This window comes from Drosophila virilis, chromosome 3 (genome assembly GCF_030788295.1).
Source record: "Drosophila virilis strain 15010-1051.87 chromosome 3, Dvir_AGI_RSII-ME, whole genome shotgun sequence".
Classification (NCBI taxonomy): Eukaryota; Metazoa; Arthropoda; class Insecta; order Diptera; family Drosophilidae; genus Drosophila; species Drosophila virilis.
The window spans coordinates 9,889,530-9,912,729 of record NC_091545.1 but is presented as its reverse complement, the minus strand read 5'-3'; the positions used below and the strand labels follow the sequence as shown (position 1 = coordinate 9,912,729).

General features: G+C 41.2%; 1 protein-coding gene and 1 long non-coding RNA gene across 7 annotated transcripts in view; one reads left to right on the top strand and one right to left on the bottom strand.

Annotated features, from left to right (window-relative positions):
• The window catches only part of shep (alan shepard), a 189,771-nt gene that overhangs the window by 66,799 nt on the left and 99,772 nt on the right, over positions 1–23,200 (top strand). The gene's annotated exons all lie outside the window — the stretch shown is intronic.
• On the bottom strand, positions 7,820–9,034 carry LOC138911081 (uncharacterized). Its single transcript, XR_011416385.1, has 3 exons — positions 8,948–9,034; positions 8,180–8,882; positions 7,820–8,103 (listed from the first exon to the last, which is right to left on the bottom strand). It is a non-coding gene; the product is annotated as an uncharacterized lncRNA (long non-coding RNA).

The window sequence follows — 23,200 nt, the reverse complement described above, 5'->3', positions numbered from 1 at the left end:
CGCATTGCTACATAAACTTCCATACATGGGACACACACACGCACACACACACGCACACACACACATACATATTACTCCACACTTTTTCTACGCTCTCACATCTTTCATATGGTTGCTTGCAAAACCAAATGAGCTCTTGGCCATGAAAATTTAATGAGTCCGAGAGCTGCTGTTGTTTTTCAACGAAATACTCTTGGACACTTTGTGGTCCCCCACATGCATAATGAAATTTATGTGTGTGCTTGTGTGTGTGCTCTGCCCTTAATATCATCGCTTATGGCACAAAATTCTTGCTGATTCGCTTACATTTTGATGCGTTATGTTTTCTTCCATCGAACTTTTTCTTTTACGCTGCAGCACATGAGATTTTTATAAAAAGATTGCTAAAATATAAAACAGTCCCCTTGAAAGATGCCTAACTATTATTTCTTTCTTTATTTTCAGGTAAGTTAGATGTTGATATATTATAAAATATCTTTAAAAAGGGTAAGCTATAATAAGGAATTTACAATTGTTGAGAACGTCGTCCTCTGACTGTAAAAGGTACAAATCATGAGAATCAATAGGTGGAGACGAGTAAAAAGAAGGAATAGAATGCTTCCAAATACTGAAAAAGAGACAGACTGAGAAAGTGAGAGAGAGGCATGTGAGAGAATGGTAAGAAATTGTGGCATAGGGATAAATAGAGTGAAATGTTTAAGAAAGCTACAGGGAAAGCCCTGTAGACAAAGTATACCAACCAGTCTAATAGTATTCAATTGTGTTGAAGCTTTGCATCATTTCAAAACAGTCGTCAATGTCCTGAAATAAACCACATGTCATGCAATAACCGATGCGCCCCGCTTTGCAGCCCAGACAGAAGCCCATCAATTGGCATTTATGGTTTTTTTTTTTTATTTGGCATATAAATATTTCGGGCCAGAAATAGCTCTGTCCAATGCAATATTTAAAGCATATAAACATGCATACAGCTGGTTTTGAGTGTGTTGTAAAAAAAAACAATGAGAGTTTGTTCAGGCGAAGGTGAGCGGAAGGGGGGCGGGGGAGACGGGTTGTTTGAGCAGCCAAATGCTCTTGATATCCATATCCAGGTCCATTATCCATTAAACCGACTGCCAACCGCACATTTGTCAAAGCTAATTGCCAGGCACCCTTGGAGCCGACACGCTGCCTACATCTACAACAACAACAATAACAACAACAGCAACAGCATTGACAACAACAACAACGTGAACAATTTGAATGAGAGCCAGAGCACACACACGCAGCAGGACACTCAGGACACGCACTCAGGGGCAGGCGCGCTCTTCAAAAAATGGCATGCTTGGATTTTTAATGGTGGGGGCATTTTGGCCCCTAAGCCAATTGGATAAAGTATTTCATGCCAACACACACACACATACACACACATTTTGGGTATATGCCGATTTGGTTTGTGCTCATAACTTGGCAAAAATCGATGCTGAGCTGAGCGGCTGCTGCGTGTCCTGTCCTGTTCGTCTCGGCTGTCTGTCCTGTCTGGCATTCGCCTTTGCCTTGTTTGTTATTTCATGCATTTTTAATGCAAGCCATGAAAATATATCAGGTAAACTTTGGCCCACGCTGACGACATTAATCATGTTTAAAGTTTCGCTTTGCTTAGCAACAACAACAACAACAACAATAACAACAGCAACAGCTACACAAGCTCACCTTTGATTTTTGGGCTCCAAATTGTATTTTGTACAGGCAACTACTGCGTTGCACGTACCGGCTGCCCGTACCTTGAGGCACCAATATATTCACACACGCATACACATACATACATCCGTCCTGTGTTGTGTCTAATAGTTTTGAGTATGTGTCTGTGTGTGTGTGTGTGTGTGTGTGTGCCTGTGCGTGTTAAATCCTTTTGGTCTTGTGGATTTTTGCCTTTTGCTTGTTGATATTTTTCATTGGCCACTTCGGAACCGTTGACTGTGGCCTGAGGGCTTTTGTTTTGGCCAACAACGTTGATGTTGATGATGACATTGGGCTCGAAACCGAGCATTTTACTAGCCGCTTTCCTGGTGTGGATGCCACATGGCTGAGCATGATTGAGCGTGCCATGCATGCCAGCCCAGCCCCATTGCGGTGCTCTGTCTTTTGCCTCGTGCCTTGTGCTGTCAGCGCTCGGCAATGTTGCCATTTTTTGGAAATGTGCAGCAAATGTTGTTTTTAAGGCAACATTGCTTCGACTTCGCCCGCCACAAGTCGCTGCTGCTTGCAACAGCCACACTAGCTGACCCTCTGCCTGGGGCAGAAACCATTAAACATGAAAATTAGGAAAGGTGAAATTGCACGAAATGAGCTTATGTGCGTAGCAAAACATATTTACATGACCCTTATGTAGATGTTTATATATACATATATAGGGTATATATGTGCACAACCACAAACTGCCGTCAGGCTTTGTCCATATTTGTTAAACACAGTCGCACCGGCTCTTCGTAACAGGGGTTAGCTATAAAAGTCGCGACAAATCTTGGTTTGGTCCATGTCTCTTTAGGATATTTAAGGAAACCATTTACACATGAATTTCGACCAGAAATAAGGTTGTCAGATTGAGATGCAGTGGCCAGAGCTCAGTCAGGACAAACCGTTTTTTATATAGAGATTATGGAATAAAGGATGGGAAATGAAATAGTGGAGCTAGATGGGCAATCCCTGACGCGATAGGCGAAATTTTGTAGCCTGTTCGGCTTTATAGAGAATATGTTTACTCAAGCCTTCTAGTCCTTTGCTTATTGCTGAGGTACGGCATTGTTTATTTATTTAATTCAATTTTTAAAAGTTCTTAGCTTGAATTTTTGTTAAATACATTATTTATTTTGTATAAAAACAACTATATGCCCTTATTAATATCTTAGTCCCATTGTCATGGAACTAATGTCTAATGCATTGTAATGTAATCTCAATGTTTAAGAAACTTTTCTTTTATTTACTTAGCTTTCATACGATCAAAGAGATTTTGTGCTTTGTCAAGACTTTTCTTTTATCTCTTATATTTCATTTAGCATTTTGATATTTTCTTCAATGGTTTCCACAAAGATTATTTCATCATTTATCAAACGAGATTTCAAAAGTTATAAGAATAAACCAACGAGTGTAGGCAAAAACTTTGCTCAGCTTGCAATTTGGAAGCGTTACAAGGCGACTCCCTGCCCAAACTAAGCCACTGGCTTACGCTTCAACGCGGCGGCAGTCAAAAGCGGTGGTAAATATGCCACCTCCGGACGTAATAACAGGGCACCTTTGTGTGTGTGTGTGTGTGTGTGCGAGTGTGTGTGTGTAAGTTAACCTTGATGTTAGGTAGGCTCATAAAACGCGTCACTCGATGCTCAACGCCGTAGGCGCTGCTGCCAGCCAACGGCTCGTGCGGATTAGGGCGCAAAAGAAGAAGAGCCTAGCGGGGGCGTGGCGTGGTCGACGGCAGGGGACGCCCGAAGGGCAAATGCTGATGCCTGTCGCTGGCGGAGCGTCAGCAATTTCAGCAAATGCTTTGAGGCAGCCCTTTATGTGTCTCTGTGGTTGTCTGTGTGTGTGTCAGTGTGGGTGTGTGTCAATGTGTGTGTGTGTGTGTGTGTGTGTGCGATGAGGGCTCTTTAGTATTGCTTAGGCGGAGAATTTAGGAGAGCGGCGGCTGCTTTTTGGATCTAGCTGATTTACATGAGAGCTGCCCGCATGTGTGGCATGTGTGAGCTGCGACTGAGGCAGCGGCAGCTGACCTAACTGGCCATAAACATTTCCAAAAAGTATCTGCAACGTGCATAAAATGTATCTGTGTGTCGATGTGTAAGAGTATCTGCAGCGCTAAAAGTTTAGAAATCATAGCGCATAGCAAGACACACACTCGCACACACACACACACGAACACACATTCGCACTGGCAAAACTGCCAACAGACAAATCCAGATTCCGATTCAGATTCTTGGTTGAAAGAGCTTTCGCCACGCTTCGCCAGTGATGCTGCAAGCTGCATATTCCCTCCCAAACCACTCTCGTGCCTTGCCCCTCTACAACCCCCTCCGCGCCCCTTGCCCCTTGGCGCTGCTGTGACGCTGCCACTTGTCAAGCAGCATTCCAATTGTTGTTGTCGCCGTTGTTGTTGTTGTTGTTGTCGAAGTCACAGTCGCAGTCAGGTTTTTGTAGCTAGAAGATACAAATGTATCTCTGAGGCGCTGTGCAAAGAGACTGATAGCTAGACATAGGGCAGGAGCAGGGGTCTTGCTGGTTCGGTTGTGGCGAGCGGGTGGGAATTTGTGGGCTTGGGGGGGGGGGCCACTTCAAACTATGCGCTCTGGCCATTTCGCAGCGCCTTTACGGTACTTTTGTTAGCTGCCAGCTTGGGAAACGGCCTTCGCTGGCATTTGGCTAAAAAGTTGTTTGCCTTTGCAATACACGACCCTCCGCCCCAAGTCCCAAGCCCCTCCCCCCCCCCCCCCCTCCCCAACCTCTCCTGCTCGTGCAGTTTTCTTTGTTGTATTTTATTTATTTTATCTACTCGTTAGCTACATTTTCCTTGCATTCGTTTGGGTTTTGTCTTCGTTTGAGCTGCTTTTGGTTTGGTTTTCTGTTTGGCTGCCTTTGTCCTTTGTTTTGGGTAGTTTTTTTTACTCCGCTTCTATTTTTTTTTTTGTATTTTTTTTGGAAATTAGTTTTTCCTTCAGCAAGTTTGTTTCAACCTGGCTTTTCCTGCTTTGTTGCTGCCTTCGTTTACACGCGCATTAATTTCTGCCTTGATTTTCTTGTACGTATGAAAATGTGGCCAAAATAGGTCTTTGTAAGTTTGCGGCTCTTTTTCGCTCCTATCTCACGGTTACCTTTATTTGCTGCTGTTTTTGTTGTTTTCCTTTCTACTTTGTCAACGTGCTGATATGTGCGACCTTTAGCTCAGGTTGCGGAGAAAACCAAGAGAAAACTCGAATAAAGTTTTCGGTTTTTATACTTTTTGCTGGCCACTATTTTCATGCTTAATTAATAATGCACTAAGCGCCTCAGCGTCGCACTGCACTCACGAAAATGTGTCCCACAAACAAATAAACAAAGTTTTGCTGAAATTAAACCGCAACTCTTGAAATGCCAAAAGCAATGCAGTAATTCCCCAGCCCAGCAGCGGCTGCCCCCCCCTCAAAACTTTGCGGAGTTTTGGGCCTGTCAACAAGTTTTTCCTCGCCTTTTTTTTGTATTTTGCGCTCTTGTCTCAAGTTTATTTTTATTTTCTTATTGTATACGCAACAAGAACCACCACCGAAATGTAATCGACTGCTTACAACTGATTTTCGTGGTGCTTTACAACACTTCTTAGCAGTTGGTAATAACTAATGGCCAAGTGTCTGCGATCGGGCCAAAAAGTTTTCTATTCTCCTACTTGAGTGCCACAATAAAACTGTTGTACAAGTATTCTCCTTCGTCTCTCGGTTTAATTCTCGTCTTATTTGTCGCTCCCCAAAAGTTTCTTAGTAAGAGATTTTGTGGTCAGTTTCGGGCTTGAGCATATTTCCTTAACACCTGCGATTTCACAATTGAAATTGAGAATTGGCAAACACAGTATACATTAATTTGCTTTAATAGCTTCTGGTTACACATCATACAAATATCACGTGCCTTTGTAAATCTCTCTGTTTTATTCCATTTCCCAAATTGCGAAAACATCTGCGATTTCCATAGCCTCATCTAAGGTCGACAGATCCTATTGGATTTTTTGTATACTCTCTTATATTCCCTGGCACTTAGTCTCTCTTGCTCTTTATTTCCTTCTTTAACTCTCATATCCTTTCGTAGGCTATCTCAATTTTTCATCACGTCTTCCTCTTCCCTTTTAGTAGCTCTGCTTCCAACTCAATCGATATCTCTTGCTCCCCTTTCCAGATCTCTTGTTCTTAATCGCTTTCGCTTTATCCTGCTCTATCTTTATCTCTGCCCTCCCTCACCGCTATATCGCCTTTCTATGCGATTTTCAATTTAGTGAAGGCATTTCTATTGGTTAGTAAGTTTCTCTAAATGGTTATCGGATTGTACTTTTAAGTTCTTCAACGTGAACATGTGGTTAATCAACATATTTCCTGTTGTTGTTACCTTATAGAGCCGTTGTTTCAAGCTCATGGCCACCCTAAGCCTGATCATGCTGTTTTTCGAGCCATATAGAGCATGTAACAACCGCATTTACCATTATTTTTACTGAAAACCTTTCGAGATTGATAATGTTAAGTTTCCAGTACTCCATATGGAGAACCGAAGCATGATGCAACCACAGCACACGCACACACACTCATACACACCGATATTATGGAAACCGCAGAACTTTTCAGAGAGCAACTCCGTTTGCTGTCTGTTCCTGAGCCTATCTCAAAGTTTTGCTCTCTGGCAACTTGCACAGACTACAAAGAAGAAGAAGCAGAACAGATAACTGGCATTTTACAATACGTGTGGAGCAATATGACTAACAGCAACAACAAAAGTAAATGCAACAACAAACATACACGCTTCACAGAGTCAGGCAACGCTGGCAGAGACGTCAGCGGTGACTGCGACTGCAACCGGCATAATAAATTCGCACAAGAGCGCAACTTGCATGGCAACTTCGACGCCAGCAGCGACGTTTGCTTTGTCTAGCCACAGACACACTAGACAAACCTGCTGCTATTGGAGTTGCAGTACAGCCGGAGAGCATCGAGCAGCGCCGCTCCAACAATAACAGTAAAAACCTAGCAGCGGCCTCAGTTACACATGCATTGCCCGCTGGGCATTGAGAGCGACAACGCCAGCGACTGCGACTGCGACTGCGACAGCGACAGCGACGGCAACGCCAGACAGAGACTCGACAACTTCAGCAGCTTCGTTCAGTTTCAGCCGGCATGGCACGTTCGGCAATTAGTTGAACTTCGTTGCTCGTGCCGACGAGACGAACCCAACGAGACGTAAGTCAAACAAACTTTACGGGCGCGCAACTTTTTTTGGTGCTTTTATCTCGCTTTCCAACTCCCGCCAACGCCCCCCTCGGCAGCAACAACAACACGTGTGAGAGCGAGAGCGCAGTTGCGGCTGGCGCGTAAATCACAAGCAAAATAACAAAAAATTAATTTGCAATAATTTCACAACAATAATTTGCTAAAAATGTTTGCAGTGCAATTGAATTGAACTTTTCGCAGCTTTGAACTTTGATTTAATTTGAGCTGCACAACTGCGACAGCTACAACAATAATAACAAAGGCAATAACAACAACAATAGAGCAACCGGCAACGTCTGGCAGCACAAATTGCCCCGCGCTTCCCCTGTCAACCGACTGCGCTGTCAGCGTCGACAAATTTATCGATTTTTTCAGCCGTTCGTTGAGCTCTGCTGTTGTTGTTGTTGTTGTTGTTGTTGCCGCTACTGCGGCTGCTGGTTTTGTAGCTGTCCTTGTTGTTGTTGCATTTGTACTTGCAATTTTGCTCATTTTATTACTTTTTTTCTATGCGAACCAATCAAAATCTATAAATAGATCCACCATTGCATTAATTGCAGCAAAAGAAGAAGAGAAAATATATTGCATAAAAATAAAAGTTTTGCTTTTGCATTAAGCTTGAGAGATTGTTTGTGTGCTGTGCCAGAGTACTGTGTCTCTGTTTGTGTATGTGTGTACGTGTGTGTTTGTGTGTGCGCGCCCGTCTGTGCCGTGTTTGAGGTCGTCTGCCAGCCTTGCCACCTATTTTTGCGAAATATATATTTGTGTGCGCCACTCCCAGCGACGCCCACGCCACAACCTGCTGCAAGTGACAAGCGGAAAAGACGTCAAGCACAAATTGAAGGTAACTATTTTCGTGTATTATCCAGAAAGACAAAAAAAAAATAAAACACAAAAACATAAGAAAAACGAAACCAGCTGGCAACGCCAGCCGCCGCAGCATTTGAAATGCCATCTCGCAGCAAACATTGCCTCTCTCTCTAGCGCTGTCCCTTTCGCACTCCCACACTTTGCGTTGGCTGGCATGTCAACGACGTCGTGGGCAACTCTTGGGCTTGCCAGGAAGTTGCGCTAATTTCGTGCGGAAGTTTATTGCCAGATTCATAATTTGTCTGTCGCGTTGCCCCCTCGCCATACCCTGTAAGCATATAAAGGCAGCATGGTGTATAGTTACTCGTAGAAATAGATGATGTATTTCATCAGACGGGAAATACCATATACTTGAGTATTTCATCCTTTGACATCCCTGCCATTAGTAATACAGGGTATTGCTTAGTCGTGCCTTGTGCGTTCAGTTGTCATTCGTGTTGTTTTTGCAGCTGTCATACTCCCACGGCCTGTTATCAATGCCGTTGTAGCCTGAAGCCCGCCTCCAGTTGACTAAAATTAAATTTCGCTTTCATAATCCCATTAAATATTTCGTGAATTGCGCTAATTATGCCGTTAATTTAATGTTTGTTAAATTTTTAATTGAATTATTATCAACGTTTGACGTCACGAAATGAATTTCATGTGCCATCAGACGCTCCACTGATTAGCCCTAAGCCTTGCTACGCCTTGCAGCACATCCTGTTGCCGTCGCTCGTTTATTGTCTTTGCCAAGTTAGTTAATTAAAATAAATTACATGTTGAATTTGCTTTGCCGCACTACGCACATTCGCTAAACTTTCAAAATGTTGCCTAACGAATGCTCGTAAATTAACAGAGCGTTTCGAGTCCTAGTTATTTGCTTGAGGAGGAGGCGGTTATTAACTAACCGCGCATATTTATCTACCTTTTCAGCTGACAAAGCAGCAGACTTTTGATGTTTCATTTAAAATTCCAAAACGTAATGTTTATATTTATAACATGCTTAATTTGTCGAGAGGCTGCGCATCACAAGATAAGATAAAAAGTTGCGGCATTCATTCGGGAGAGCTTAAAAAGTTACAAACATAAAAGTTAATGTTGATTGAAAATATGGTAGAAACGGCCAGGTGTACTTTAATTATTAAAAACAGTATAGTCAAGTCGCTCGCAAAATAGAAAACTTTTTCTTTTTTTCATAAATGATTTCAATTTGTAAATAGGTAGACGAATTTCTAAAAGCCTCCTTTTGTTCAGAAAAGAAGAATAGCTTATTTATAGAATACACTTTACTAAATGTTAAGGAAATTTGAGGAAATCTTAATCTTTCTATATCAACTAAACTTAATAAATCTATAAAAGAAATAACTTAAACATATGGCTTGTATAATAAAAAAAAATATATATTCCATTAAAATTAATATATTTAATATTAAATTTTATTATAAAGATTCAAACGTTTGCTTTAAGTAATATTTATTGAGTTCAGTTGATTTAGAAGAAAATACCAGATATTTTGAGTATCAAAGCAAAAGAAATTTAAACATTATGTTATGTTAAGCTATGCTATGTTACTGTTTGTTGACTGTTAAAAAAAGCTATGCTAACATAAAATGTGAATAACAGCGCGTCATATAACTGTTAGCTCTCTGTTAAAGTCAAGAAAAGACACAGTGTAAAAATAACAACGAAAGCAACTTAATTTCCTTTTAATACAAATTTAACGGTGTGTACATTTTATAGCCGGTTAATATCACAACATTCCTACAAATCGAGTCTATAATCAAACGTCTACTTTATCTATAACTTCCAACGATTTTAGCACCAGTCGACCTTAAACTTTAATGCCAACTGTCGCACTTCTGAGCAACCATAATTCTCGCAATAATCACTTTACCCAGTTTCGAGTAACAACTTTTACAATTTCACTGTCTAAAGCTGACCCAACAACCTCAATTGCCCCGCCCTCACCCACGGGCGCCATGTTAGGGGGGAAAAAAAAAAACAACTTAAAAAAATAAAAATTTAAAAAAAATTGAAAAGAAAATATCTCTTGGTAAAAACTTCGCTTACGCATCAAGTCAAATGAAATTGCCAGGCCGCGCCCAGGAAGCGTTGGGCGGGTGGAACGGAACGGACCGGAGTGTGGCGTGGCGTGGCGTTGCGTATACCTATCCGCCCCCTTTCCCCGCTGGCAGACGGGCGGGCGGACAGACAAGGCTAATGGCACACACTCATACGCCCCGTGGTGCGACAAGGCAGACAACGTTTGCCAGAGTCTGGCGCAGACATTGCAGGCAAACATTACAAATGTCTCGACAACTTTTTTTTTACATTTTGTTGTCGCTTGATCTTTGCTTTGTTGTTGTTGTTGTTGTTGTTGTTGTTGTTGTTGTTGTTGTTATTATTGTTGTAACTGCCGCTGTTGCCATATCCAACAGCAAGAGTCGAACATGGCTAATGGCAATTGTTAGGGAATCTTGTCTTGCGGTCTCTGCTAAACCAGCCCGCAGTTTGGTCAGATGATGATACTCACACACACACACACACACACACACACATTCGTACACACACACATACAGCTGCACCATTAGCCACAAACGACTTTGGCTCGCTCCATTGGCTCTGCTTTGGCAGCTTCTTCACATCTCCGACTCGCTCGGTCTGTATCTTTGCACTTCGCCACATTTTCACTTTTCTGCATTTCTTAGCGCGCGTTTTTCCAACATCAGCGTGACTTTTTTGTGTTCCTTTTTTTTCATGTTTTTTTTTTTTTTTTGTTGGTTCCGTTTGGCATCGTCAAATGCATCCGCTTGGCCGCCGCGGGCTCTCAATGCTGGCTTAGCCAGTTAACGCAGTCGAGATTCCCATTTGGAATGCGTTTTAGTCTGGCCTTTGTGCCAGTTTTGGCCAGTTGGGGCCAGACAGACAGACACAGCCAGTCAATGCACCTGCAGAAACGGACGCGGCTTGTGCCACTCCTCTCTCTCGCTCTCTCTCTCTCTCTCTCCTTCTGTCTCTTTTTCTATCAGTTGGCTTGCTAGTTTTCATTATTTGAGCTCTTCTCGCTCTCTGTTGGTACGTTGTCTGGCATTTTGTGGCACTATCGCTTTGTTCATGCTACCTCTTGGTTTATCGCTCTGGCGCTCTCCAAACTCGTAATCGTTTCTGTTTCTGTTTCTATTATTTTTCATTTTTCCCCTTTCACAGCTGATTTCCATTTAATTGATTTCACATTCCACGCGCGTGATTCATTTTGTCACAATTGCGAATTTCGTTGCTGATTTTGTTCGCTCCGCAAATCGACATGAATATGGGGGAGTTGTGAAGGAGGCTGCTGCTTTTTGGGATGCTGTAATCTCATGCGCTTTTTATGGTGTGTTCATTGGTTTAACCATTTTTGGGCTCTGAAAATGATGCTGTAGGCGAATGAAAAATGATATGTGGGCGCTGTTTATGAGAGATTTCCTTTTAAAGCAAAGGGAGTTGATGATTTAGACTCGGTTTCGACAGTAACGTATGCCGATAATGTACAATATTAATCTTTTTTCTAAAAAGATTAACGCAATAACGCTAAAGTAATAGGCAGCTCGTCCCCGATTACTGAAAATACATCAAATAAATTAGGCCGAATAATAACCGAAAAGTATTTAGAAATAATTGTACTTACCTTTTGTTCTGTAATCGATATGTTGATCGATAAATGCAGCTATTGGGACGGTGATCAATAACTATGACCGATAGATACAGACATGCTTTAGTAGCCAGAGGAGACTAGCTGCTCAGCTATATAATAATAAGTTCAATAAAGAGACATATTTGATATTTATCACTGGAAATTCTGAGAATAGGTTTGATTGCACTGTACTACTCCATTCCATAAATAAACACATTTATTATTTATAACTAGCATTACATAGAGTATGCCTGATTTCTCTGTCATACTTCAGCGCTTTCTCTGCCACGCCCCCACATCAATGTATTTGAACAACTCGACCGCACACGTATTAAATCTTGGCACATTTAGCTACTTCCCAAACCCTCAATCGGTGTGCACAATTATGACCATAATAATGTGCATCAATTTCCGTTGCAATTGAAAAGCCGAGCCACTTATTCCATTGGCACCTCCCCTCCCCCACTCTACCTCTCTCACCTGCTCTATAAGTTAATGTCGCCGCCCACTCGTCATGTTTATGCGATGCGCCCTTTCTGAGTCCGTCCAACCATAAATCGCAGCGCGCGTGATCAGTGCGAATGCGTGTCCGCTGCATTGACAACAATTACATGCCATATAACGTTTGGCATGCACAATTTTGCAGTTACTACCCAACCCAACCACCCCCACTCTCCGCTCGGTGAGCCCTCTTTCGCTGCCAATGCGAGTTAATAGCCGGCAACTCCCCACACTTAGCGCCCCAGCAAACGGACCTCTACAGTGAATACAGTTATTTAAGGCCTAAAAAAAAAAGTTGCAAAAACAAAAACAAAAGAAAAAACAATTGCATGGCTCGCTGGCTTTTGGGCCAAATATGCAACCTCTCCCCCTCAAAACTGTTTAAACAGACAGTTGTCTGGGTCTGGGCCATGCCTCAATGTGTTGCAGCCAGCAAACGGCAAAAGCTGCCACAGCAACAACAGCAACAACAAATGCACTTGAAATGCTTTTTGCAAGCGCATTTTCATTTATTTTATTGCAGTCAGTTGTTGTTGTTGTTTGTGTTGTTGCTGGGCTCTCTGCAACGATATGCAATTTGTTTTATACGCTCATTGCCTGCCCCACCGCACCGCATCGCACCCCACCGCCCGTCTGTCTGTCTGTCTGTCTGTCTATTTGTCTGTTTGTCTGGCTGCCTATCGAGCGCCGTCTAACTATCTATCTTTTCTTTTTTATACCCTGCACCCATTAATAATGGCCTAAAGGAAAGGGTATAATATAGCTGTGAACATGCATGTGACAGGCAGAGGAAACCATAAAACACAAATACATATATATTTGTACACTATATACCCGATCAGGAGGTCAAATGGAGCTGATGTGTGAACGAGTTGTTCTCAGAAACTTTGCGACGTAGATAAAAGAAGTTTGAGCTTTAGGTTTCTCAAATTATCGAAAGCTAAATCTATTTGAAAAGAATCGATATATATCAATGTTTACTTTTTGCTTACTTCATTTTCATTTAAATCTCAAATGAGTTTTTTTAAATTATCGATAACCAAAAAATCGATAAACATAATTTACACGGCCTGTGCTTGAAGGCTCCTGCTTTGTCTTTTATCATAATACAACGTTGAATGCGCCCAATTTCCTCATGATAGGGCATCTTCTAGTCGATCACTCTCTAGCATTTATTATTTGTTATGCCATGTTGCATGTTGTTGCTGCTGCTTGCTGCATGAAGTCCGCTTCGTTCATCGTTCTAAATTAAAGCCTGAAGAGGCGACTCGACTCAACTCGACGCGACGCGACTTGCCTCGCCAGAAACTCGTCTGCGAAATGAAACTTAACAAGTGGAAAAGTCTAAAACCGCAATCAAGTGGCAAACAAACCAATACACACACACACACACACACACGCACACACACACACACACACACACACATAGAGGCAGTCAGACAGACACACCTAGGTATAGATTTATATACCTTTATATATATTTAGCTACATTAGATACATTGCAACCATATTTGTTTTATTTTTAGCAAATTGCCAATCAAATATAGAGTCCGAGTGCCTTTTGTTTGTTGCCTTTGCTTGCGCTGTGGCAGTTGATTTGTGGCAACAAACTGCGCCCCTCGGCCCGCCCGTCGCACCCGCGCTCCATTTTAACTTGGCCATGTTTTGGTCACTTGCCGCTTGGCTTAGCCAAGCCGCAGTCGTACGCATTGTTTTGGCTTCAACGGCATTCGCATTCTTCATTCTTCAAATGCCTTAGGCTTATTCAAGCGGCCACGCCCACTTGACCACATCACTTGTACGCCTTTACGCCCACAAATCTCATGCTCAATATTACACGCAAATAAATAAAACAACACACGAAAAAAAATCGCATATAAATTGTTTGTAGCATTAATTTTTAACTATTTGATTAATGTTTGTGGCGCTTAACTCGCATTTCATTTATTACACAGCTCTTTATACATGACTGTGGGCGTGTGTGGGCGTGGCAGTGTTATTTGTTTGACTTTTTAAAGCGTCCATTAAATATTTGCGCGACATCATTAAAAATTTGCACATATTTTATGCATATAAATTGCCATTTGACATTTTGCGGTCGCAATGCGAAAAATTTTATTTTATTTCGGTTTATTGTTTTTATTTTCCTTAACCTTTTTTTTTTTGTTTTGAAATTTTTTGTTTTGTTTTTGTACCTTTTACATTTGCATATTTTTCATTTATTTTTGTGATTGGCCGGCAGGAAATGGCGCAAAGTTTTTGGCCGTTCATATGAACATAAATTATGATATGTGCACAAAGATTTAAAACTGATATGCACACACACACAAAAAAAAAGAAGAGTAATATGATCTGCAGAACATATTTACTATGATAGGGGGGCAGAGAAGGGAAATAATTGGGCTGTGTGTTGATGGCAGATAAAGGAGCATTAGTATTTGACGGGGAAAAACATTTTAATTGGCACCAAAATATCAATATATATATAATTTAATTATTTTATTTACTTAACTGCTTTTAAAGTCGATGTTGAAGTCGCTGGGCTTCTATCGATATAGAAGCTTGGTAATTAGGAATCTAGTTATTGATGTGGTTGACGTGTTTTCTGCAATGGAGCTATCATGTGGAAAGCGGAGCGCCATGCCCTGGAAATGAATGGGCGTTTTGTGTATGTAGCGGGAGTGTATCTAGGAGAACTTGAGTGTAAACAAAGTTTTGAATGTCTTTTACAACATTTTATATTTTATTCCTATATTGTTCCGTGTGTCCCAGCCCTAATTAAAGCTTCTTATAGATTGAAGTTTCACTTCGGCTTCATTTATTTTAAAAAATAGACAGAAAAAAGTTCTTCCACGCCTGCTTTTCACTCATTATCTTTTTATTTTTTCGTTTTCAATTCCGTTTAAACAATTTTAAAATATCTTAAACCAATTAATTTAAATTTATTTCGCGGTAATCGCTCGTTAAATGTTTGCTCAGTTTTGTGTGCAGCTGTGTGTGTGTGTGTGTGTGTGTGTGTGTTTGGGTTGGTGCCTGTGTGTGTGTTCTTTTCAATTGGTTTTCATCGTTTTTTCATTGCAAATGCATTTTGCTTTGTTTTCTTTTTTTGTTTCCAATTAAAAGAGTTTTGTTGTTGCGCCGCAATTGTTTAAATGGCAACTTAATTAATTTATACTTTTATACAAACATTCTGTTGAAATAAGCTCAGGTAAATTCGCGCTCTCCTGCACAAATAAATGAAACCGAATTTAAACAAAGACTGTGGGACAAAGGGAGACGGACAGTCGGATAGATAGAGCATCAGTTAGCTGTGGGACTGTGCATTGCGCATACGCCGTGTAGTGCGCGAAATAAAATAAAATAAATAAAAGGAATGTTAATTAACCGTACTCTTCATGTGCTTTTATTAAATCATCTTAAATAGAATTACGTGACTTTGTTGCGCTCGCCAGGTACTTAATTATATATACATATACATATATATTCCACACACATGCACATTCGCACACACACACACACACACAGACTGATAAATAAACACACCTTCTGCCAGGGCGGAAGGCGAAAAAAAACCCGCTTAGCTGTTTTCTTTATATTATTTGCTTACATTTTTCCTTTTTATTTGGCTTACTTTATGTTCCTTCTCTCTCTCTGTGTGTGTGTGTATATGTGCCTGCATGTGTGCATGTGTGTGTTTGTACAACTCTCATACATATTCAACGTTTGCCAGGCCCCACCCATTCGACTTTGCCACTCGTGTTGATTTTTATTTCATTTGCAGCCTTTCTTCGTTGGAGGTTAAGTATCTGTTTACATTTCTTTCTACACCTCATTCATTAAGTGCGTTGTGCCTATGTGTGCCTGTGTGTGTGCGTGTGCGAATTGCTTGTCATGTGTCTGTGAGTGTGTGCCTGTGTACCACCAGTGCGTAGTGCACACAGCTGCCACTTATCGAGTCAGCCACGAATGTGGACAACACTCTACACGTTGTATACCCTATCCCATAAATAGTTTTATAGCCTTCGCAATGGCTACTTTAAGAGCTGTGTTATACCTACGAAATGGCAAATAAAATGGGACTTTATGGATTTTTAAATATAAATTTGCATAAATATGTAGTTTATTTTTTAAGCATTTAACCTAACTATATCTTAATGGAATTTATTCCTTTTAACAATTTGACTTCCAGTTATAATTTAGTCTATAAAAGTCCCAAATAGAATTTAATAGATCAGTTAGTGGTATTTTCATCAGAAAATTGTTTTATTTATAAATATTACAGTTGCGATTCGCAAATAATCGAAAAATTATTTCTATTACGATTAGATAAATATCGATAACATCGCGATCAGCTAGGATATATGACACCGCGATTTAGACCTTTGCAAGCATTTTATAATTATTAATATTTTTCACGTACAAATCTTTTTTTACCAAATGCATCTCTAACTTACAACCTTCGGTAGAGTATGCGCCATTCGTAGCCAGTTTCGTGCTTATTTTTCACATTGGTTTTTATGATGCGCTTGCAACAATTTGGCTTAATAGAAATTTTTGCTTTATTTCAATGAGTTTTGGTAAATGATTTCACTTGGAATTGAATTCGATTTTGGGTCAGCACACAGCACAGAGCCCCCTCGCTGCCACCTCAATGACGTCCCCCCTCCGAACCAGAGGCTGGCCCACTTCAATTGGCGGTTGGCAGTTGGCTGAAATTGTTAAGCTTATATTAGCTCGACTGCTTTTGGCTTGGCATCATAAAAAGTTCATTCGCTAAATGGCAAATGTGGTTGCTTGCTGACCTAGCGAACCACCAGCCCACCACTGGCCCAGCACCACCCACACGACTCATGTGTGTGTGTCTGTGAGTGTGTGTTGTGCTTGTTTTGCGGTTGCTGCTTCAATTTTGTTTATATTTTGGCTCATTTTTATTGGCTGTTCTTTGCCGTGGCTCCTTCAGTTGTTGTTTCTGTTATTTTGCCTGTGGCATTGTTTAGTTGTAGCTGTTTTCTTTGATTGCCTGCCCTGGTTAAATTGATTTGCATTTGCTCTCGCTCTTGTTGTTGTCTGAGTATTGTTCAAAAAATTGCAGATCTTTCGATAATTGAAAATTGTATTTGTTTGCTAGCTTCCCAAATGAAGTCAGGGGTTTCGTTTGAAAGCCCCACAAGATGTCCCTGCAGTAGCAGCTGCAGCTTAATCAGCAAGTTTTCTCTTTGCATTGATTGGTTTTCTTTAAAATATATGCTAGACAAATAAAAGAGCACAAGAAGCTGAGAACAGCTTAAAGATGTGATAGCAAACGCCTTTAAGCGACAGTCTGCTCAGGAAATAAATGTTGAAGTTCTTTGAAGGCTCTGCTTTTATAAGTAGCTGCTTATATTTCTCAAATGGCTTATATGTAATCTTATGGATAGCTCGAGGTATGAAGCTATAATCTGATAGAATTTTATCTGAAATTAATATATAGGTATCCCAAATCCAGAGGAAAAACGGAATTTTAGAGAACAAACCTGCTCACAACCTTTCATAAACCTTGCGTCATAAGTAATATATTTCATATACGTTTAAACTACCTCTCTCTTTCTCCATCTGACTGTCTTTCTCCATCTCCAGTTCGCTTTGTCTACCTCTCTCTCACTCACCATATTTTTTTCTCTGGCTCTCACTTTTTCTATTTAATTAGTTTAAGCATTACATTTTGCTTTTACTATTTCATACATATTTTTAAAGTAACCCACATGAATGTCCGTTCAGCTAGAGAAGAGTTGAACATTCACAACATTCACAATGACACTGAAAAGCAAAATCGCAATCACATGCTGTCATTGGTGTAGTTTCTGTTCTGTGTTCCGTCTGCTCATTTGCATCATTTTGCGGGCATTACAAAGTTAATGACAAAACTTGTGCAACGTCTCCGCTTTCGAGTGCAGTACAGCGAATGATTGACCAAAACCGATGCAGGCAATGGGGACACTCACAGCGGCAACGACAACGACAACGACAACAACAGGAAGAGCAACAACAACTGCGACAACGGCGACGATGACTGTTTGATGGACAGGACGGTACAGTGAACACTGCTGGACAATGGCATGTTCGCCTCATATGTATAGAGTCCTGCATATCCTGCTTGCATATGTAACTGTTGCCACACCCCCGCTGCTGTTCACTTCCTCTCGCTCCCCTTCTCTCTCACTCTCCCTCTCGCAACTCAAAGTCTGCGCTCTGTGTTCTGTGTCCAGCTGAATGACCAAAAGCGGGCGAATGCGAAGTTGCGCTGTGCAAATAGGGAAAAGCAGCTGCAGTTGCCAAGTGGAAAATTTAATTACATGCAAATACCGTTAACTGTTAGAGCGTCTGTGTGTGTGTGTGTGTGTGTGTGATTGTGTCGGTGAGCGCTGACAGACTCCCTTGTGTCCTGTGCAGGACAATGCTGAACAGTTCTGTTATTGTTGTTTTCTTGCTTAGACCACTTGGCAGGGCCCAGTCGCTTGTTTTGTTTAACTTCAGTTATTGTTGTTCTGGGTAAAAAAAAATAAACAACAATAAGGATAGGCTACGCCGAAAACTAAATACTCTACTATGCCTGTGGCTTAGAAAAGGAAACCCGATTGTTATTATAGGACATCAGTGAAGATCGTGCATACTCAGGTTAGGCTATATAATTCTGGCTGTTCACACGGAACAAGAATATATACAAAATTTTTAATGGAGTCGGGGATGTTTTCTTTCTATATAATAAAGCCAAGAAGAAGAATGCGTTACACATCTTGTGACAAAATTTAAATATACACAAAAAGGGTATAAATTTTCCTGTTTTTTCGTGACAAATTTGAAATACTCTCACCGGGGTCATAAAAAATGATTTATTTTTCCTGCTCGCACACTTGCTTTAGAAAAAGGGAAGATTTTTTTAAATTAAATTAAATACGTTTCCATTTTCAATGTTTCATGTGACCACATCGAATTAATTGCGAATTTTCCTGCATTTTCCAAGACAAAAATAGCTCGCACTGTGCCAGACAAAAATTGCCGCTGTTGCCATTGTAGTTCATTTGGTTGAGTGCGCATCGTTAGCCGTCCATGTCTGTCCCGCTGCGGAGCACCAAATGAGGGGGGGGGGGGGCGGTGTCGGGGTCGTGACAGACGGCAAGTTTTGTACAAACTTTGATTTTGCCACAAAATCACAAAGTTGTTTATTTGCCAGCCACGAGATGTTGTCCGTTCATGTTGTTGTTGGTCGTCCTTTGTTGTTTAGCTGTGGACGGGGATTTGCATTTGCAACTGTTTTCACATTGTTGTCATTTAGTTTTTGGCCTTCGCTGGCAGCAATTGCAAATTGGATTGCCATTTGAAGTTGACTCTCCAAATGATACAAACAAATCAAAATATCACAGAGAGCTGCTAAGCGCACTTGAATGAGCTCCAACGGGCATGCTATATTAAAACAATATATATTTCGCAACATACTCGATTATATTGATTTGCCGCAAATCCAATTGCCAAATAAATCATTTCATTCCTATTTCAATTTAAGCACTGCGCAAATGTGGCAACATTTTTAGTTTGAAATTTAAATTGGAAAATAAAAATTATCTCGTGCCAAGAGCTGACGCATCGTTCCATTGTCTGATTTCAGCCGGAATTCAGCTGAAATCTGTAGCGGAAATGTTTGCCTGGCGCTTAGCTTTAACATTATTTTATACCAACCACTTGGCGTTTTTTCTCCAATCTGTACTCTTTGCCTCTTCAAAGTTCTTTTTGCCGTTTGTTAAGTGCATTTTTCTAATTAGTTCAAGCTAAAACTACTTATCACCTTCTGGTGCCTGCCCCTTCCTAGAAATACAAGCTGCACAACAATTGCCACAACTTGGAAATTTCTAACCGTCAAGGCCTACCTTATTCAACCAGCTGCCTGGCAACTGCATTGCACGGGCAGACACACTGCGTATGCGTAATATTTTGCAGAAATCAGCTCGAAATTGCTGAGTGTTGCCTTAGCTGCAAATGAAATTGCAGTTTGCTATCGATTTGCATTTTTAGCTCTTGGCTTGCACTTCACATGCAACAAAGGCAAACATAAGCCATGCCATGCCCACTTGTGTGTGTGTGTGTGTTGTGTGTTTGTGTGTGGGCGTAAAGCCGCTCAATCAATTAGTCAAAAGTTCATATTTTACGCCCAAGTGCACTAATTTGACTTTGAGCTGCTTTGGCAGTTGGGCAAGTGGGCGGCACTGTTGCTGAGAGTGTATGGGGTGGATGGGAGGCAGTTATTGCTGGCATCGCTTCGCTTGTCGTTTGTTTTATTAACATGGCAACTCAAGTCCCACAACGCGCACGGGCCTGGGTTGGGCTGGCTAGTTAGGCACTCAAAACTGGCCATAACTCATATGAATGGCAACCAGGACGATAGGCTCCAATTCAGGAATGTGGCAGCCGGGCAGCCAGACAGCCAGCCAGCCAGCCCGTCCAACGTTGGCTGACAATTAATCACTTTGTTATACGCCCACAACAACCCAACGCCTCGCCGCCCCGTCAATCATTAATTTATCATGTGCACTTAGCACGAAAATTGCGCCAACTACAAATACTGAAACGCCCCGCCAGTTCAGCTCCTGCTCACCCCACTTTTGGTAAACTATCTCTCTCTCTCTCTCTCTCGCTCGCTCTGTGGCCGTGTGTTTGTATTTGTGTAGCAGGTGCAGTGACCAGTGTCCCGTGTCCTTTTGTTTGGCCCAGCCTGGTCGTGGTTCGGTCTGCTGCTTTTTCTAGGTTTCATTTGGTTGTTGCTGTTGACATGTGACGCCGTCCTGGCAGCTCGTCCTGGTCATGCAATCCGCAGCGCTGCACTAACCAAACCAATCAAATTGACATACTCCTCCCGCAGCCAGCCCCAGCTGTAATTACCGCACACTGGTTAGCCACTGTGTGCCTGACGGGATGGGTGGGGCTCGGGGCGTGCCCAGAAATATGCATTTAATACTTAAAAACTACAAATTAATTGGTCCAACACTTTTCCAGCATGGCCATATATTTACACAAAAATTAAAAATTAATAAAGCACAACGTGGCAAACGCGAAAAAAGGCACCAAAAAATACGTTTGAAATTCCTTGGTTTTTTTTTTTTTTTAATTTTTTGCTGGTTTGTTTTAATGTGCTTTTTGATTAAATTTTAATTGTATATTTTGCTGTGCGTGGCGGCAAAAAAATGAACACATTTAAAATTGCATAATGGAATTTGTATTGCTCGTTATGATCGTTTATGAAATGTTTGATTTTTTTTTTCCATTTATTTTATTTTTTTCCTTTTTAATTCGACGTTTAACTACATTTTTCTCGCTTTTCTGGTTTCATTGCAGGTAAGTTGATGCGACGTTTATGATGGGTAAGCGATATGACAATTGGCCGGGCTTTTAAGCTTTGTATATATAGAGGAGATTGTTGCGTAAGAGTTGTGCGCTTAATTGATTATATGCAACAATTGTGTATTGTGTATTGAATTGATGAGAATATATAAATTGTGGTTTGGCTATATAAGTGTAGGGACGCTGGAAAGAATATAAAGATTTAGGTAATAACATGTTAATACTCAAGGGCTTGCAAAATTCGCCAAAAGCTTCAGTTAACTATTCTTCCAACACAAATAATATAAAGCCTTAATACGCTTTCGAAGCTCATCAAAAGTTCACAACAACGTTTTTGTATCCTTAATAGCTTTCAATTCAGATATTTTCATAACAATTAAATACATTTTCAAAGAGGGCCAAGGATTACAGAAAATATACACAGCTGCAAGCATTTGCATGATTTTATAGCTGCTTATTCAGGCTTTCATTTTATATATACTTGAGCTCTGCTGTCTGCTCTCTGAATATAGATAAAATTAAAAGAAGTAAATCGTGTCGCGTCTGACGTGTTTCTTGTCATGTCTTTAGCAGAGCCCAAGTTGTCGTCTCTATTATCTTATGCAGGCCTGGCAGGTGGTGCCACCGAGCCACCGACAAGACCACATCGACAGAGCTTACACTTGCCACACACACTCACACAACCGCGCACACAAACCCTTACACTCGCATTTGTTGATGTCGAAAAATGCAATTTTTAAATTTCCATTAATTTCGCGCTGTCGACTTTTGTAAAATGTCACTTGTGAATTCAAAGCGTTGCATTGAAGACAGGCCAACTGGCGAGGCGGACAGCAGCAGAAGGCGTGGCAGCTACCGCTATTGTTGTGCGGGCTGTGGAAAATGCAAGCGACCAGCAGAGGCAGCAACAATGCTTGCAACGAGGCGAATAACGTTACCCAGGTGAAGGCTGCAGAAGATGCCACCATCTAAGTGACTGACTGACTGACTGACTGACTGATGTGAGTGTGAGCGCGTGTGTGTGTGTGGAGTGGCTGCTGTGGCACCTGCAACTGCACTTGCCGAACCCTAGCCAGACAGCGTGCCTCCAGGCAAGAGGCAAAACCGGCAGCAACTAACAAACGATTCTTTTCCTTTTCTTCTCGTTTATCTCTTTTTTGTTCCCTTTTAATGACATACATGAACAAGGCGTGGACTTGTGTCTGCTAGAACACTTATGCAACCCGCCTGGCCCGAACCGTCTCGTCTCGTCTCGTCCCGTTCCCTCCCGCCCCCACTGTCAGGTGCCCATATCATATAGGGTCTTCCGTCAAGGAGCGTAGTACTATTTTAGTCGCCTTCACTTGATGCTGAACAAGCGAACTTACACGACAACGTGACATTTAATTCAAAATGTTTTCTTTTTCTTTTTTTTTTGCTTGTTAACAAAGAGGGGAAAATACCCAGCGAACCGGTTGACAAGCGAGGGTAGAGTGCGGTGCGTCAGGTGAGCACCTGTAAGTGATAATTTTGCGCTTAAAACCAAAATATATATATGCATTGAAGATGCTTGGACGTTGGCCTTTGGCATACAAACAGACATCGAATCCAAATTGCCATCTAATAAAATACGTAATCGAACTTTGGTTTTAAACGTTTCGTTGTAAACTCAAGTTATGCAACGAGGCAGCTGTTTTAGCCGCTCACAAATGATAAATGTACAAGCAAAAGTATTTAAATATAAACAATTGATCGATTTTGCAATGCAAAATTTGCATCGACTTTCAATTGTCTTAACAGTCCCGATAAAAATCGATCGAAAAAGATTTTCTTGACTTTTAAGAACAAAAATGTATTACAATTT